At 52.0% G+C, this 15,677-nt stretch overlaps 1 long non-coding RNA gene across 1 annotated transcript in view; it reads left to right on the top strand.

The window, feature by feature from the left end:
• LOC137754802 (uncharacterized) overlaps positions 1-15,677 on the top strand; it is a 148,741-nt gene that overhangs the window by 132,620 nt on the left and 444 nt on the right. Inside the window, exon 3 of the long non-coding RNA XR_011071932.1 lies at positions 8,086-8,337. This is a non-coding gene — a long non-coding RNA (uncharacterized lncRNA). The remainder of the gene's footprint in view (positions 1-8,085; positions 8,338-15,677) is intronic.

Raw genomic sequence — 15,677 nt, 5'->3', positions numbered from 1 at the left:
GGGATGAGTCACGCTGTGATACCTGAGAGGTGGGGGGATAAACAACGCTCACCAGCAAGGAGCTCCACGTTGGCGCCCCATCTAGACAAGCGAGTTCACCCAAGAGGCCAGCGGCTGGCAGGGTGTCAGGTTTCTCACCACACCCAGGGCTCAGCCTCTGCTGTCATTTCTCCTCCTTGGTTTTCATCTTCTAAGGATAGAAATAGTGTCATCTTTTCTCAATCTGTCAGTCTCACACCTGCCGGCAGCTCCTGGCCGGGAGACGCCCAGTTGCTATCCAACTTGATGTCATCTCTGTTTACTGTCTGTTTTAGAAACCAGGTAGCGAGAGGGACTTTTTGAGGATAAAAAAAAAGTAAATCCCCAAACTATTTCAGTGAGGGTTTTGTTTTGTTTTTTAACTCTTGTGCTTTATTTTCATATTTTCCTTTTCTCTCTCTAACTTTGTCTTTTTAATTACAAAAAAAAAATTATTTTGTAGGAGAGACCATACATGAGTGGGGAAAGAAGGATTACCCAAAAAGGTATATGAGTTTGTTTTCCCGGATGAGATTTATTAGATGTCTATCTGGGTGATTCCTCCTGAGAGATTTACTCCAGACCCACCATAGGAGCCTGATGCCAGCATCTTGGCCTTGGTGGCCAGTCCTGCTCTCACCCGACACAAGAAGGAGGGAAACATGTTAATAGCAATGGGACTCAGTTTACCTACCTTCAACCCCTGTTATTCCCAAGAGGGAAGCTGACTTATTGCCTCACAGTTGTGTCCTTTGGTTCATCAGTTCCGGAATTTTCCACTTCTAGTCTGTTCCCAGACAGAGGGTTGGGAAGGTAGGAGAACGCCATTAAAGGTCAAAGGTGACACAGACCTCACCCAGCCTCAGGCCTGGGTGGGCACCCATCAAGGCTCTCTCTCCAGACTCCTGGTGGGTCAAGACTCACTGTTCCAGTTGAGGGAGCGGGGTGAAGAGCAGGAAGGGGGGAGGCTGGGTACCAGGGATGCTGTTTGGCCTAAACCAATGAGGGTCAGCTCCACAGGGCTCAGCTGACCTGGAAAACAGGTGGTCGAAGGTATGGGCATGAATGTCCCTTGGCCAAGGTGTGAGAGCTTGTGTGAAGCTCCGGTGACTCACTCTGCTAGCAAACGATAAAAGGGAAGTGACTCACTTTCAACCCTGAACGAGAACTCCTAAGGCCAGGCCGCCAGCACCTGTCTGGGACATGGTTAGTTATTAACGCTGCCGGTAAGAGTGTCATGGGAACCGGACGCTGGCCTGGATTTGCTGGAGGCGGCCTGACTGCTCACAGCTCCCACACCATCCACTCACCTTCTTAGGGCTCCTTCCGGCCTGACCCCAAGTGCAGAAGAGGCCACGGACCTCTTAGTTGTAGAGCATCTCTCAAGGTGCCCCTCGGGGTTCAGATTCCGCAAAGGACGAGGTTTGGTGAGGGGAAACCACAGCCGACAGATCAGCCCGAACACAGGCATTCCAGGAGTGGGCTGCGGATCGGCTGGCCCGGCCTGCCTGCACTCCCTGCCCTGCGGGTGCTGCCCCCAGAGTTCTGCTTTCTGGGGCTCCGTCAGACCTGCAGTGCGTGGCTTCGGGTGGTGTGGGCGACGTTGTCCAGGGGCCCCGCCGAAGAGGAGCTCTGCCACCTCCCGTGGAGGCCCCTGACCCAGGACCATCAACTGAGGCCCTGCTGACCTGTGGCCCCGGAAGAGGGTAGCGTTCTTGCTCCTTTCTGCCCTGCGGGCAGCCCACCACGTCCTGAGGCTGCTTGGGACAGCTTAGGGAAACAGAGGGCCCGGCTCTGAGCACGTTTACGGGGCAGGTTGGGAAAGCCGTAGCTTGTGAGTTGAGCACGGCATTCAAATCAGCTCTGCCCTCTCTTCTTTCTTTTCCATGCCTGGAAAAGGACACAGTGGGGGGACTTCCCTGGCAGTCCAGTGGTTAAGACTTCACCTTCCAATGCAAGGGGTGCAGGTTCGATCCCTGGTCGGGGAACTAAGATCCCACATGCCTCACAGCCAAAAAAAAAAAAAATAGCCAAAGCATAAAACAGAACAGAATATTGTAATAGACTCAATAAAGACTTTTAAAATGGTCCACATCGAAAAAATCTTTAAAAATAAAAAAGTACACGATGGGCAGCTTCTCCTCCCAGATCCCCCAAAGCATCCTTCACTGCTCTTGGGGTGGCCCAGCCCGGGCACAAGCCATGCCTTCCTCCCTCCCTCCCCCAAGTCCATGCCCTTCCACTTCCAGGCGTCAAACAGGAGGACAGATTGAATGGGAAGAGGTGGGAATTTTGGTGAGCCAGGCTCCCAGGGTCCAAAAAGGAAGCCCATTGCCCAGAGGGAAGAGCCATCCCCCAATATTTGTTGCCACATGTAAAGCCCTAAAGTCCTGGGGGGCAGTACAGAGAGGGTGGGGTCACCATTTGCCCCCCTGGGCTATGGAAGGAGCCCTGGGCTAGCCACTGGGGCACGTACTCCCTGGGTGGCCCTGAGGAAGTCATCGAGCTACTGCAGCAGGGTTTCCCCATCTGTGAAGTGGGAATCATAACAACGCCTGTCCTGCTTACTTGACAGGGTCTGTGTGAGGCCAGCTGAGATCACTGAGCACGTGACAGGGCTCCAGGAATGGTAAAGGCCACCCAGGTTGGGGTTGAGACACCGGGGTGCTTATGGTGATTAGCAGTAAAGCAGGGCCCGAGGCTTGCGCTCTCCTGGGAAGGTGGCTTCGCAGGCACCCACCTGTGGCTTAAGAGCTTCTTGGGCCTCACACAGCTGGTAGGTCACCGCCTGGTGCGTGTGCTTTGTCTGGGCTCCAGCCTGAACAGACAGCCTGCCCTTGGCTGCTGCAGGGCATGCTTCTCTGCCTTCTCTCCCTTTCTTAGTGGACAGGGCAGGAGCAAAAAGAGATCCTAGGGTCGGGGCTTCCCTGGTGGCGCAGTGGTTGAGAATCTGCCTGCCAGTGCAGGGAACACGGGTTCGAGCTCTGGTCCGGGAAGATCCCACATGCCGCGGAGCAACTGGGCCCATGAGCCACAACTACGGAGCCTGCGCGTCTGGAGCCTGTGCTCCGCAACAAGAGAGGCCACGACAGTGAGAGGCCCGCGCACCGCGATGAAGAGTGGCCCCCGCTCGCCGCAACTAGAGAAAGCCCTCGCACAGAAACAAAGACCCAACACACCCAAAAATAAATAAATACATAAATAAATAAATAATCCATTAAAAAATCACAACCCTTACTATTAAAAAAAAAAAAAAAAAAAAAAGGTCTTGCCTCTTAGGTTTTCCCGAGAGACCTTCCGACTGCCCACGTAGGAACTCTGGTGGTGCCGAGTCCACGTCATCATTGGGGTGGTGATTTTGGTGTCTCCTGCCATATGATCTGTCCTGATTTGTCACCTTCTAGCCATCAAAGAAGAGAGAGGCGCATAGGAGTGTCCGATCCTATGCTGTATACCAAGGAGGTGCTTGACCAGTAGTTGTTGAATACACAAATCATCTAATTCTTAGTTTATGTTGCTTTGTAGTGTTCCATGCATTCATTGAAAAGAGGACTGTTGAGATTGAAGGGCTCTTTCCTGATGGGGCAATAACCATCTATTTAGTGCCTTTTCTGTGCCCAGCACTGTGCTGAATGGATTAGGTACAATTCTTGTTCTCATAAAACCCAACTCTTTTGACTACCTAATCCCATCCCCCATCCACACCCAGGACCTCCTGTACGTCTTTCCAGAGAGGTGTTTCCTGCGTGAACACTTCAATGACAGAGAATTCCATCTCTCCTAAGGCCACCCACTCTCACATTGGCAACTCCAGTTGTTGGGAAGTTCATTCATTGAGGGAGGCTCCCTCTGCTTCTGGATACTTCCAAAAGGAATTGACTTCTGGGACCTGGAAGAATCAAAGGAGACTGAGGTTACTGAGACTTGAAGAAGTGGAGAGAGAAAGGAGCTGCAGACCACCTGTAGGGGGTTAAATAGTATCCCCCAGAATTCATGTCCACCTAGAACCTCACAGTGGGGCTTTATTTGGAAATAGGGTCTTTACAGATGTAGTTAGTTAAGGATCCAATGGCAAGTCCTTAGGAGAGAAGAGAAGGGGAGACAGACCCAGAGAAGAAGGCAACATGAACCTGGAGGCAGAGTGGGGTGATGCGTCCACAAGCCAAGGCTTTGCTGGGAGCCACCAGAAGCTGGGAGAGAGGGCTCCCTCAAGGCCTCCAGAAAGGCACCAACCGTGCCGACACCTTGACTTTGGACTTCTGACCTCCAGAGCTGCGAGAAGATAGATGTCTGTTGTTTTAAGCCACCTGTTGGTGGTGATTTGTTACAGCAGCCTCGGGAAACTAATACATCGTCCAGCTGCGAAGAGCAGCATGAGAGTACGGAGGCAGAGAGAAACGTGCTTCTTGGGGGCCTGGAGGAAGCAGACTTGAGGTGAGGGGCCGGGGGGGATGGGCTACACGTCAGGGAGGCTCATCTGTTAGGGAGGAGGGTCTGCAGGCCAGAGGGGCCCCTGGGTGGAGGACCGTGCCTCCAGGCTGTGGTGTATATAGAGGAGAACCCGTTTCCCAGGAAACTTGACAGTCTTCAGAGCCCAGAAAGGTACCCACCCTGGCTTCTCTGACTCTGACCTCTGTCTGCTAAACGGTCCCCAGTTCCTCCTTCTTTATTCATGGGAAGGGATCAAACCAACCTTAACCCTTATACCACCCTGCAAATAAATATGTGACTTTTACAATGACAGAAGTAATTATAAGATGCTTACCATTAGAAACATTTACAAAAGGCAAGGAAAATATTTAGGATCCATATTCAGTTATATATTACTCCATTATTATGAAATAGTTTTTCTGTATGTTTATGGGTATTATTTCATCATAGCATTATGACATGGTAAATTTTGAACATTTCCAATGCTTTTTTTGTTTTTTTCTTTTGCTGTGAAATAAGGCCTGATGACAATCCTGGTAGCAAGAACTGTATTCATATCTGTACTAGTTTCCTGCGGCTGCTGTAACAAAGTACCACCAACTTGGTGGTTTTAAAAAACACACATTTTTGATGAATTGGGCGATTGGGTTTGACATGTATACACTGATGTGTATAAAATTGATGACTAATAAGAACCTGCTGTATAAAAAAATAAATAAAATTCAAAAAAAACCAAAACAAAAAACACACACATTTATTCTCTTACAGTTCTGGAGGCCAGAAGTCTAAAATGAGTCTTATGGGGCTAAAATCAAGTTGTTGGCAGGGCTGGTTCCTTCTGGGGGCTCCCGGGGGGAGAACTGTCCCTGGCCTCTCCCAGGTTCTGGAGGCTGTCGGCATACCTTGACCTGTAGCCACATCACTCCCGTCTTTACCTCTGTGGTCCTATCGTGTCTTCCTCTCTGGAGTCAAATCGTCCTCTGCTTCCCTCTTATAAGGACACTTTGTGATTGCATTTAGGGCTCATCTGGATAATCCAGAATCATCTCCCCCGTTTAAGATCCTTAATCTCATTTGCCAAGTCCCTTTTGCCACAGAAGGTAACATTTATAGGTTCCAGAGATTAGAATATGTCTATCTTGGGGAAGGGGCGCGTTAAGGCGTGTCATTATTGAGCCTATTACCGTGTCCATGACTATTTTCTTACAATAAATTCCTGTAAGTGGAAATAAAGGGTGAAAGGGCAAAACTAACCTTGCGTGAAATGTTTGGAGAAAGTCTGCAGAGTTAAGTAGATTGAACCGGTGTCTTTTTTTTTTTTTTAACACCTTTATTGGAGTGTAATTGCTTTACAATGGTGTGTTAGTTTCTGCTTTATAACAAAGTGAATCAGCTATACATATACATATATCCCCATATCTCCTCCCTCTTGCGTCTCCCTCCCACCCTCCCTATCTGGTGTCTTTTTGCTACTGTCCCTTTAAGAGCCCTTCTTAGCTCTCCTTGGAGTCAGATCTGATGGGGAAGTGGGGGCAGGGGGGTGGGCTGTAGATTGAAATCCCCGTTAGAGGAATCATTTAAAGTTAGCCTCTAGGAAGCTCGGGGCTAATGAGATAATTCCCATTAGGAGAGGAAGGAAGTGAAGGTGGCTTGACATCCCTTCTGTCTCTAACTTATAATATGATTCACTGAGACCTCCCCCTCTTCCCCCCTGGGGCCCCCCTCCTTCGGCTGGTTCCACTGTCCGCCCTCGTCCTGCCAGCCAGGGCTCTGGTTTCTAGCAAGTCCCAGCACGCCGAGGAACCTGGGAAGGCTGCCTTCTGCCCAGACGAGGCATTCGGGCTCTTTTCTTGGCAGCTGTGCCCGAAGATCTGTTCTTCGCCTCTTTCTCTTTTCCCAGAGCCTCTCCCGGCTCCCCTCCACCACCACCCCTGCCCAACCAACCGGGATGGGGACCGGTGTCTATGGGACCAAAGAAAAGAGAAAAGCTCTCAACAGAACACAGGCGGTCTCCAGGGGACCGTAGAGGCCACGGCTGCCAAGATTTTGTTTGCCCCCCCCCGCCCCATTCCTCTGTACTTGCAGAGGGAAGAGAGAGAGAGAAAAAAGAAGGGAGGGAGAGAACAAGAGAAAGATCCTTCTCTTCCTGTTTTGCTCCGCTGCCTACACTTTTGGTCAAAGCTCTCTCTGCAAACATGAAAATCCAGTTTGGGTCTTTAATTAGAAAAGTGTGAAGTAGCCTAAGGTTCAGGGTTTTTCGAGTTCACATCAAACCCTGGAAACACATCTGGGGGTTGCAGAGAGGGACACCCAGTCTCATTGCGGGCATGTTGCCATCAGACTTGCCTCTGTCCTTCACTGGACCTGGTGGGGTCAATGTTAGCCGCACCCCACACCCCCGTGTCCAGGAAGGGTCCCTGGCATGTCAAGGGAGGTGGGGCTCTTTCTTGCCCCTGGTTTCAGTCTTTTCTTCCTCTCATTCTCCCCAAGGGAGGCCATATGGTGGAGTGTTCTGAGTCAGGGCCGAGGGCCAGAGCCGAGCTGGCCCCGGGGGACAGCCCCGCGGCCCTGATGTGCCGTGTGGGTGGCCTGTCCTGTGAACATGCTGCCTGACCTCCCAGCGCCTCTGAGAGCCCAGCTGCAGCCTTGGGGAACAGCCTGGCCCCGCCGTGACCGCAGGGCGCTGAGACCCAGCTTCCCTGTCACCTTGACACGTGCACCACGCGCTGTCCGGGCCGGGCCCGGGGCCGGGGCAGACAAGACAGAGCTCCGTAGGCATCCTTCCCTGTTGGGTTGGCTTTTCAGGCTGTGGCGTCTCTAATGAGAGTGAGACAGAGATAGACAAACCGGGGGTTTAAGGAAGACAGGACACACATTAAAAGCATGAGAGAAGCCAGGGAAGGACGTACGAGTTGAAGGCAGAGGGGGTCTGTGCATCTCACCTTTACATGATGGCAGAGGTGGAGTTCCCAGTGGCCTCAGCTAGGCTGGAATCAAGGGCGCGGTCCTGTTCTGTCAGTGGCCTTGTGCACGGCCTTTGTCACCTGCTCATGACTCGTGGCTGCCTCCCCAGCTCCCTGCACCTGGAGTTCCCAGACTTTTTAGGGGCCGTCAAGAGAGCATGGAAAGAGGTAAGGGTTAATCTCAATGCTAGAAACAACTTTATGGATCAAATAAGGGGGAAAAGAAAGGAGTGATGGAAGATGGAGCTGGAGTTTTGTACACCCCTTAGGTCTGGGCTACACCAGGAATATAACCAAGGCACTTACTTCCTCCTTCCTTGGAAGCGTACTACCTGGATTCTTTAATAGAGACAGTGCTACAGGGAAATACTGTAATGACAAACACTACTCATTGAGCCTCTGTCCTCCTAACAACCCTGCGATGGAGGAGCTATGACCATTATTCCTGCTTACAGATGAATTAAAGAGAATGGAGGTCCCTTGCCCGGGACCCAGGATTTGAACCTTGATCTGACTCTGTGTCATTGAGCCAAGGTGTCTCCAGTGAGATGTGCTCCCTGAAGCTTTTTCCGTTGGTAGGATTGAGTGTCCATGCCACTGAGTTGCTAGTGATTCACGTGTTTGTTCGTTCGTTCATTCATTCATTCATTCATTCATTCACATGCCTCTTCAGGTCCACACAGTAAGCCAGGTACTCTGAATGCAAAGAAGAAACACCTGGCCGCACCCCTCCAGCTGCCAGACCTGCGTGGGCCTCAAGAAGGTTCAGGAGGCATCCAACCACCTGCCAGCACCTGCCTGCCTTCAGTGCACATGCTCTTTCTCTCCAGGCCGATGCGCAGTCCGTCTTGGTGTCCAGATCCAGACAGCTCAGAGGTGCCTCTGTGTCCTCACTGCGGGTGGGTCGCAGGCCTTGAACATTAAGGTAGGCAGTGGAGTCCAACAAGGGACGTCAAGGACCGGGTGTGAGGGCTGTCAGTTTCTCCCTCTTGAGGGAAGGGTGTAGTAAATGCCCTGCTCTCTGGAACCCCCTCCCTGGCGTGACTCACAGAGGGGAGAGGAGCTCCTTCATGGTCCCCAGGTAGGTGTCTCCCTGTCCCCGGATACCCATGGTTGCAGCAGGGCTGGGACACTCCCGGGTCCGGTCCCTCATTTGCTGTTGTTAAATGGGCCATCTGAAGAGGGAGAGGAGAAGGGCCTTGTGATTGGCCGTTGGGCGGCCCCCGAGGGACATGTTGCCTGATAAGGAGAGGACAGAGGGAGTCTGGGACTGGGGTCCATACTATCTTAAAGTCCATCTTTGGGAACAGTACCCTGCGGATCAACAAGGGGTCTGGGCCGGCCGGTTCGGAAGCGTCTTTGATCCACCTAGAAGTTAATGCTTTTCAATGGAGAGCCACAGAGCAGCCCCACCCAGGGCCATAGAGATAACAGGCCGGTGCAATCACCCACCACCGGCCTCTTGATAATGCCGGGTTTTATTGAGGTCTGGTTTTCGCCCAATGGGAACACATCCGGCGAGCATCAAAGGGAGCCCGCGTCACCTTGTGCAAAGAATCCCGGGCCCTCAGGTGTGTGCGTGTTGGGAAGGGTGTGTGCGTGGCTCTGTGTGCACAAGGCTGCCCGTTGGCAATTTCCTTTCTAGAGATCAGAGGCCACCAGCCCCAGAGGGGCCTTGACAAGTCACAAACTCCACTCCCTTGTTCTGGCTGGTCCAGCTCCTAAGAGGTACCTGCAGGTGATGGTTTAACATCTTACGTGGAAGAGCCACTCCATGTTGTTTTGTCCTTGACTGTATGCTACAGAGGCAGTTGGTATAAGAATTTTAAGGGAGGGGACTTCCCTGGAGGTCCAGCGGTTAAGACTCCACCCTTCCAGTGCAGGGGGCGCAGGTTCGATCCCTGGTCAGGGCACTAAGATCCCACATGCTGCACGGTGCAGCCAAAAAAAAAAAAGAATTTTAAGGGAGAAATGAGTTGTATGCTCAGAAAGAACAAAGCTCATCATTTGGGAATCGCAGACTTGCTCCTTTGTTGATTTTGAAGGTTTTTGCCCTATGTGGATCAAACCTCAGGGTCGTAGATCTCACCTATAAGAGTGAAAGAAACAGGGCAGGCATGGGGGATAGTGGAAGAATCAATGGGGTGTGTAAGGTCACATCTTCGCGGGGATAGAGTGATGGAGACAGTGGCGGAGTGTGGTCCTGGGGGGAAGGGCATCCTGCCCACCTGCCCCCTGGCAATGCCTCTTGGCCGCCTCAGATTTCATCTGGGCAGTCAGGCTGTTGGGCATCGTGCATGGGCCCCTGGAGACAGGAGCAGAGAAACACCACCCTACAACAGAACATCTGGAAGCTTTTTAAAGTTTATTTTTCAACGCATTTGCAAGAGTCAGGACATTTGCACACAAGGTTTACAGGCTGGAGGGAACCCAGGGGTTGTAGTTAAGAGTGAGATGCATTGTTTCTTTTTTTTTTTATAAATTTGTTTATTTTATTTATTTATTTTTGGCTGCGTTGGGTCTTCGTTGCTGCGCACGGGCTTTCTCTAGTCGCAGGGAGCGGGGGCAACTCTTCGTGGCGGTGCGCGGGCTTCTTGTTGTGGTGGCTTGTCTTGCTGTGGAGCACGGGCTTCAGTAGTTGTGGCACGTGGGCTCAGTAATTGTGGCTCGCGGGCTCTAGAGCACAGGCTCAGTAATTGTGGCGCAGCACGGGCTTAGTTGCTCCGCGGCATGTGGGATCTTCCCGGACCAGGGCTTGAACCCGTGCCCCCTGCACTGGCAGGCAGATTCTTAACCCCTGCACCACCAGGGAAGCCCAAGAATGAGATGCATTCTGACTCTGTGAGGAAGGGCGGTATGTAAGAAGGGAAGGTGGGAGCCTTGGAAATGGTCAGTGGGAGCCGCAAAGTCCTATGTATTCTTTGCACAGGAACCTGTTAAAAGTCTCTGGGAACAGAAGAGGCCCCTGGGCTCCTTGCCTGTTTGATAGCACTGGTACAGGGCAGCCGGATTTCTTCTACCTTATTCCAGTCAGGTGCATTCAGTGGGCTGGCAGAACCCCCAGCAAGGGAAGGGCACACGCTGGGAGGCTCCATCCCACTGAGCCGTCTCCTCTTAGAGACCCACGGGGAGTTCGCGTCTCCTGTAGGACCTCCAGACTCACACCTCGTGCTCATCTTTCCATCCGAGCGGCCCAGCGGGGCTGACATAGGCAGGGACCAGAGAGGCCGGTTCATCCTGGTGCTGTGAGCGTCCTCGTGTCCCTCCTCTCCCTCTTTCCTTACCACCTCCTTCCCCTCCTCTTCTTTTTCTTCCTCTTCCTCCTTTCCTCCACCTCCTCCCCGTGCCTCCCCCAGTGACATCCTGGACTTCACGATTTGGGCCAAAGGAAACAAGGAAACGCTTGGCTGAGCATCTCGGCCGGGCAGGCTGGGGCTGAAATAATGAAGGAAAAAGTCCCGGCAGGAGAAAGAGTTTACACATGACTGCATCCTTCTTTTCACCAAGTCAGAGCGTCAACCTGTCAACCTGTTCAGCTCTCCCTCTTGCTTGGCGGCTGGTTTCTCATTTAATTCTCTCCCCCCTTTCCACTCCGACCTACTTAGGGACCCCCAGCCAAGCTTCTTTTCAGGGCTACATTCAATACGTGTGGAGTTTCTCCTTTTGCTCAGAGCGTAACCCTGTGAGAGGATTCTGGTTTCACTGCCTGGGGAGTTTACCAGTTGGATGGAGAACGTAGGCTCCTCGTTTCTAAATAGGCCCCATCGCTGTTATCGCCGTCTTCATTGAGACAGTTGTTCTTGTTGCGTGAGCTCATGTTTATGGTGCCTGGTGGGAGCCGGCTCACTGTGTGCTGGGTTCATTAGGGGCGGAAACTGAGGCTTTGTGTTGTTATTCATGGGAGACACTGAAAGGTGTCCACCCCGTTCTGATGGGAAACGAGGTGACACAGCCACCAGGAATTCCACGCCATCCAGCCACCCGTCTGGCAGCTCGGATGTTCGTTCCCAAGTCTTCCCGGGTCGCCCTCATTACGGTTTCTGCCTAGGAGTATCTTGTGTCCCGGCCATCGTCCGGATTCAGGTGTGTCGCTGCCTTCTCCGGCTTGGAGGAGGCTCTCCTCTGGGCCCACTGGCCCTTTGCAACGTGCAACGGTTCTCAGCACTGGCCTCATGTCGGCATCACCTGGACAGCTTTAACTGCCGCCCCGTCCCGTCCTAGCGGGTTCCGACCTCACCAGGCTGGGGTGAGAAGTTTGGCCCGGGAAGTTTGAAGAACTTCCCAGGTGATTCTGATGTGCAGCCAAAGTCAAGAATGAACCGCTACTCAAGAGGCGGTGTTTCTCTACGGGGGGCGATTTTGTTGCCCGCTCCACCCCCGACCCCAGATGTAGGCCGGTGTCTGAGACATTTTCAGCACTGAGAGGGGCTTCTCCCGGCTTCCAGGGGGCGGAGGTCAGGGGTGCTGCTGAGCGTCTTACAGTGCATAAGACAGCATCCCCGCCCCCGCCCCCGCCCAACAATTATCCTGCCCAAAAGTCACTAGTGCCAGAATTTGAGAAACCTTGCTCTAGAATGGTGGTTTCACACTTGAGTGTGCACCAGAATGACCCAGAGGGCTTGTTAAGACACAGAATGCTGGGTTCCACCCCCAGAGGTTTTGATTCAGTAAGTCTGGCGTGGGGCCTGGCTGGGAATTCGCATTTCTAAGTTCCCAGGTGCTTCTGAAGCTGTTGTCAAGGGCTGCACATTGAGGACCACTACTCTAGAATGACTCTGAATCCTGTTTCCCTAGGTCTGTGGTATATTGGATCCATTATGATTAGTAGAAAAGTCTAAAATAACAGTGACTTAATAACTAGGGCAGAAGAGCATTCTCTCTCACGTAACAGAAATCCAAAGAAAGGCCATCCACAGCTAGTATGGCAGTTCTGGAGTTATCAGGGATCCAGGCTTCCACCTTCCGGTTAGATTATCTTAGTGCATGACTCCCATTTTCATTGGAGCCCCTCAAAGTCCAAGATGGTTGCTGGGGCACCAGCCATTATGTCCTCATTGAAAGCAGAAGGGAGTAAAGGCAGATAGGGAAAAATGGGGCTCCTTCAAACACCTTTGGAACAGCCTCCCCAGAAGTTCCACAACACTTTTCACTTCCATTTCTTTGACCAGATCTTAGTCACATGGCCCTAGCTAAGCTGCCAAGGGAGGCTGAGAAACATAGTCTTTTTACTCTGGGCCACAATGTGCCAGCCAAAAATCAGAGTTACGTTGCTGAGTAGAAAAGGGAGAAGAGATACTGGGATGGGCACTTAACAGCATCTGCCCATATCTGCACGTCTGATCCTTCCTAAGAGGTATCATTTATTTGGCATCTGCCACGTGCCATGTGCTTTTCATGCAGTATCTCATTTAATCCTAAAAGCTCTGCAGGGCAGATGATAATATCACCTCTGTTTTTGCAGATGACAAAACTGAGGCTTTCAGAGGTGAAGCTACTGGCCCCAGTGACGGTCACCAGTGGTGTCATCTGAGAGCCCACTTCAAAGCTTGGGCTGCTTCTTGCCTCAGTTACTCTCAGAGACTTGACTTTTTCCTTCTCAGCCTGTAGAGTGGCTGTTAGACCTCCCCAAGCCAAATTCCCCATTGTCATCGGTATTTATGCTGTGATACCCTCTTCTCTAGGTCTGCGGGGAAACAGACAAGATACGCCCTGATTGACAAGATTAGTTTCCTCTGTGCTGCCATAAAATTATCACAGACTTAGTGGCTTTAATCAAGACTCATTTATTCTCTTAACAGTCTCTTACATTAGTCAGTTTCACAGGGCTGAAGTCAAGGTATCTGCAGGGCTGTTTCCTTCTGGAAGCTCTAGGGAAGAGTTTGCTTCCTGGCCTTTCTAGCTTCTGGGGGGCCACCTGCTTCCCTTGCCTCATGCTTTCTTCCTTGAATCACTCACTCCAGCCTCTTGCTTTTGTTATCACATCTCCTGCTCCTTCTCCTGTGTCACATCTCCCTCTGCCTCCCTCTTATAAGGAGACCTGTGATTACATGTGCCCCAGCTCCCCCGATAATCCAGGATAATCTCTGCATCTCAAGATCCTTAACTTTTGCTGTAGTAGGTAACATTAACAGGTTGCTGGATTTATTAGGATGTGAGTATCTTTGGGGGCTAATATGCAGCCCGTCGCAGGGGCCGTCTTGCTGCTGTTATTCCTTTCCTGGTCCCCAGTTTTTCTCCCATGGGTTGTTCCACATGTCAACTCTACATGCATTTTACTTCCGTCCCGGGAGTTTTCAAAGAGGCCAGAGGCAGGGTCTGAAGGGCCAGGTGGTGCTTTGGAGGCTTGTCTAACCAGCTCCTAGTGGCCATAGAAATGGGCATGAAAACATTCAAGTGGGAGAAGATTTGGGAAGGGGATCCAGCCCTAGAGGTGGCAGAGTGACTTAACCTGGGGAATGATGCTGGAGGGAGAGGCAAGAACAGCCGCCCTGGCGGTCCCAGGTCCTAACCCCTCCGGCCTGGGTTTCTAAGTAATCTCTCAAATCTCTAGGTGCCTGCTAATCCAAGGGCCCCACTGCCTTTCTCTAAGCTAATAGAGGCGTGTCTTTTGCCAAATACAAATGCTGCACCTAGAAGAGTTTGATGAGAGGAGGGGCGAGTGTCAGGCTCTGCTTAGGCTGGCCCTAACCTCATTTTCCTCCCCTGGGTTGATGCCCTCGTTTCCACCCCTCCCCCAGCCCCCTTGGCTGGGTCTGCGGGGCTGGGATGAGTCCGGGGAGGGGTGGGGTGGGGTCGTGTGTTTTGCTTTTTATTTTATTTTGCCCATGCCTCCCGACATTCCCCTCTGTGTTTAATGTCCCACTGCCAAGTGCATGTGGTTGCCGGGCGACAAGAAGGAAGTCCCTGTGTGATTCACCGGGCTGTTGCCAGTTAATTTGCTAGCTGCCTGAGTCTCCCTGGGGAAAGGGCTTCTCCCTGGTTCCCTCTGGGGCAGCTCAGAGGGCTGCTGGCCAGGAGGGGAAAGGAAACCAGAACGTTTAGCAGAAGTTTGAGGTTATTGGGGGCGTTTGGGAGTCCAAAGGAAAGGGAGTGTCCAGAGGGCCTGGACAACACCTGGGCGAGGTGTCTGGTGTCCCTCTTGGCCACCGATCGGAGAGCCGCCCGGAGCACCAGGGTGCCTCTGCTTAGGCTCGTTGGCTGGCTTTTTGGGGGTGCTGGCTCCTGCATATGCAGAATCTCTCTCCCTTCACAGTTCTCCTACAGACGAGTGTCCTGAACCGTCTTCTCCCTACTCGACCTCCTCCAGGCCCTTAGGTGATGTCCTCCCATCTCTGACAATCAGCACCCTTCTCTCTGGTTTCACGGTAGCCGCCCACAGCCCCGCCAGGGGTTCAGCCAAAGCCCGCAGGAAGGAGAGCTGCCTTGAACCAGCCTGAGCCCCGACCCTCGCCGGTCTCTAGGGGGAAGAGGGAGCCTGTAGGCCCAACTGCCCCCAGAAGCCTTAGTGCATCTCCCTCAGATATTGCTGTCCTTCTGGCCTCGTGCTTTACAGTGTTGCCTCCCTACTATGACCTACAGGGGTGGGGTTTGCCTGTCTGGTTTATATCTGCGTTCAGGGCATCTCATCCAATGTGGTGCTTGTGAACGCATGGATTTGCAAGTTATTCCTCGTGAACGCATGGATTTGCAACCTGTTCCGTAGGTTGATGGTGATGGTTGGAACCAGAGACGTGGAGCCCGGGTTACCTGGGTTCGTGAATAGGTCTCAGCAGTTTTCAAATGGGGAAGTCCCCTGAGGGCATTTAATGGTAATGAACATATTTGTCACTCAGAAATGGGGTAGATGGCGTGGTGGGAAGCCAGGAAAGCATGGCGAGTCCAAGTGCATCTTCATTTGCTTGCAATCAGCATTACAGAAAGGGAACGGTGTTAAGTCGTATCTTCCCATTTCCCTGGAGGGACCCCATCCACTCTGGATAATCTCCTAATTAGTTGTTAAGGGTCTTGTGAAAGCAGAGAGACGTTCCAGCTGAAGTGCACATTAGGATGAGGGACCAGGTGCTTGTCATCCTATGTTGAGAACATTGGCGCCCTCTGTGCCTCAGTTTTCCCATGTGTGAACTGGGTAATCTGACACCTCCATGCCCCCGGCCCCATATCTCATGGACATAACAGGGACATGCTGAAAAATAGAATTTTCCACTTCCTCTGAGCAGGCTGTATTCAGTGGTTTTTTTTTTTTTTTTTTAAATCAGTTATGGGTGT

This window comes from Eschrichtius robustus, chromosome 20 (genome assembly GCF_028021215.1).
Source record: "Eschrichtius robustus isolate mEscRob2 chromosome 20, mEscRob2.pri, whole genome shotgun sequence".
NCBI lineage: Eukaryota > Metazoa > Chordata > Mammalia > Artiodactyla > Eschrichtiidae > Eschrichtius > Eschrichtius robustus.
The sequence above is the reverse complement of the archived record's forward strand: the minus strand, read 5'-3'. Positions and strand labels throughout refer to the sequence as shown.